Source organism: Austrofundulus limnaeus, unplaced genomic scaffold (genome assembly GCF_001266775.1).
Source record: "Austrofundulus limnaeus strain Quisiro unplaced genomic scaffold, Austrofundulus_limnaeus-1.0 Scaffold1772, whole genome shotgun sequence".
NCBI classification, from domain to species: domain Eukaryota; kingdom Metazoa; phylum Chordata; class Actinopteri; order Cyprinodontiformes; family Rivulidae; genus Austrofundulus; species Austrofundulus limnaeus.
In genome coordinates, this window is record NW_013954174.1 from 31,868 (window position 1) to 35,073 (window position 3,206).

Genomic DNA, 3,206 nt, shown 5'->3' on the forward strand with positions numbered 1-3,206 from the left:
AAAAACATTACAGTAAATATTACATCCCGCTTTGTAAACCAGACAGAAGCAGTGGCAGCTTTGTGCATACGTGATTCATTTGCAGCGGTCTCTCAGCTGACCTCAGCCGAGGCTGGGGATAGGGGTTGGGGGTGCTGCAGGGGGGTACGGTTGGGGGTGCTGCACGAGGCTTCAGTGACTCTGGCTGGGGGTTCAGTGTATCTTTTGGTCATTGGATTTTCATTTTTGAAATGGATATTTGATATTTGTTTTAAAATGCTGAAATTAAAATTAAAATATAAAGTGTTTCTCGTTCTTAGTGTCAAAAAGGGATGAACGAAATTTTTAAAATGATTTGAGTTTCGTTTTCTGCTTCAGATAACAAAAAAAAAATTAGTTTAAGACAGAAATGAAAAAAGGCTTGTTTGTTCATAATCCATGACTGGTCATGCCAGTTTACTGTTTCCCTACAATAATCAGTTTCACCACCAGAAGGTGTGTCTGCAATATCAAAGTTACTCAATAAACATCCCATTACAAGTAAAAAGCATTGATACTGACTTCGGTATCAAATATATTTACCAAGTATTTATTTGATATCAGATCTATATCAAAGTGGTAGTACTGCTCACCCTTCACTGAAAGGAAAACTCTGACGATGCAAACTGACAGAAAAAAGCACAGATTTTGTCAAAACTCAGGAGGAAAAAAAAACCTTTGTGCTCACAGAACAACAACTGTACAACACACTAATAAAATTAAATTTATCTTATTTTGTTTTTTATTGAGAGAAATGGGGGTGAAGTGGAGGAAGTAGCCGACATGTATTCAGTAAAAGAGACTTATTTGGCCAAAAACCACATGAAGTATCTCTGCAGCCTTTGGTCACAGATCAACAGTCATCATACAACTCATTTATGGACATATTTCTCTGTGTTTCAGCCTTTACAGAAATTAGTGTTTCATTATGCAGAGCTGTCAGGTGAGCGCCCCTTTCTGGTGGGGGAATAGATAGTCATAGAATACAAATAAAATAGCCTTTTTCCATTTCTGTCTTCAAGTAATTTTCTTTTTTGTTATTTGAAACAGAAAATAAAACTCAAATCATTTTTAATATTTTGTTTATCTCCTTTCCACACTAAGAATGAGAATGGCTTTTTATTTTAATTTTAATTTCAGTATTTTAAAACAAAAATCAAATATCCACTCATTCATGGAGCTATTTGGGTCTCAATATCTTCACACGTGCACAGAACAATTTGTGCATGGGCAGAAACAATCCATCCGTGCACAGAACGATTCACATGTGCCCAGACCAATCCATGCGTGCACAGAAAACAGTTCATGCGTGCACAGGAAGTTTCACATGTGCACAAAAGAGTTCATACATGCACAGTACAAAATTTACACATGCACAGGACCAGACTCATCCGTGCACAGAACAGTTCACATGTGCACAAGAATAGATTCAAACATGTATTTCTAATGCACACAAGTATATTTTTATTTACAAAGTGCTGGTGCTCTGTGAACTTCTCTGCATTTGTGTGTGAATTTTGAGAATCCCCTGACTTGGCTCAACCCACACGTGTCTTTTTTTTTTCAACAGGAAATGATCTCCAACCAATCACAAAGCTTCTTTGTATTCAGCCAATCATAAGAACTTCCCCCACGTGGGGGAAGGGTTTATTTATAAGCCAATCACAATAGTTGTTCCAATTTGAAGCAGTAACCAGTGTTGCCAGATTGGGCTGGTTTCCACCTAGTTGGGCTTCTTTAGAACACGTTGGGCTGGAAAATACAGCTTTCAGCAGGTTGTTATAATTTCCTTATGAATACTTCTAAAACCCGCCAAATGTTGTTAAAAGTAGCCCAAATTGTATCAAAATAGCAAATGTCACTACTAAATTGTGTTAGTTAATATCACCTGTAAATGCACCAATGTCACTACAAAATTGTGTTAGTTAATATCACCTGTAAATGCACCAATGTCACTACAAAATTGTGTTAGTTAATATCACCTGTAAATGCACCAAATAGAAGAGACTGTTTCTGAGAATCTGAGGACCTACACCCTCCTTCTGCAAAACCAGTGCTGTTAGTTGAGTTTTCTTCTGCACATGCTTGCCGCAAACATTTTACCCAGCCCCATCTGGTTATTTAGACGTTTTCATCCTAAAGATGTGTGTCACTCTCTCTAACACTGTCTTTTCAGAGCTACAAAAAAATACTGATTCAATGCAGATGTGTGCTAATGGTGTATTTTTATTAGTATAATATATACATGTAGGCTATGTCAGTAATATAAACTTTTTTATGCTGCACACACTGTCAGAGGTTAAGATTTGGTCAGGTTTTTTTGTGTTTGGGTGGGTGTTGAGTTTGTGCTGAAAACTGTCATTCCAATCTGACAACCCAGGCAGTTTAGAACTGCAAGTCCACAACATGGCTGCTGGAAACCATAGGGATGCTGTAAGTGAAACATCTTCTTAACATGTTTGGCTGCTTATCCCCTTATTATGAGAAGTTGTTATTCACTTATTTAGTGCAACTATCAACACATGTTAAGCTAGTAAGCTACGTCGTTAACATGTCCTCTAGCTCTGCATGCCGCCAGCGCTGCTACGTTAGCACCTCTATGCTAACATAGCAGAGCTGGCCTTTATCTTTCCATAAAGTTGAATTTCTTGTGAATAAAGTGACTTTTTGACAGGGTCTATCGCCACAAGCCGAGGCAGCAGCTCGGGCTTTTGTGCAGCTTTTGGCCCGGGAGCTGTCCTCGGCTACAAGCGCTCCTCCAACAGAGCCTACAGCAGTCAGGGCTGAAGGCAGTGCAATGGTAGGGTGAGACAGGCCATGAGAAGGTGAAAGAAAATTTATTACTAATTTTACATTTGCTAGTAAATTATAAGGAGATGGTGTTAACTGTCATCTCACTATTCTTGATTCCCTCAGTTTAGTAGGGTTGGGAATCTAATCTCCAAAATTTTAAACTCATTCTGGGTGGAGATCAAATATAAAATAAATAAATACATAAATAAAAAACAGTAATAAAAAAGGTTCTGTTTATTGTTTCTAAATGAGACATAAGCCTTTATTATTGCTACCAAAATACTTCATATGTTTAATGCATGCTAGGGTATTACATCAGGCAGCAAATGCAACTAGCACGTGAGTTTGTTTACATGCCAGTGTTGTGTAAATTGAGGGACACCATGCTAATGTCA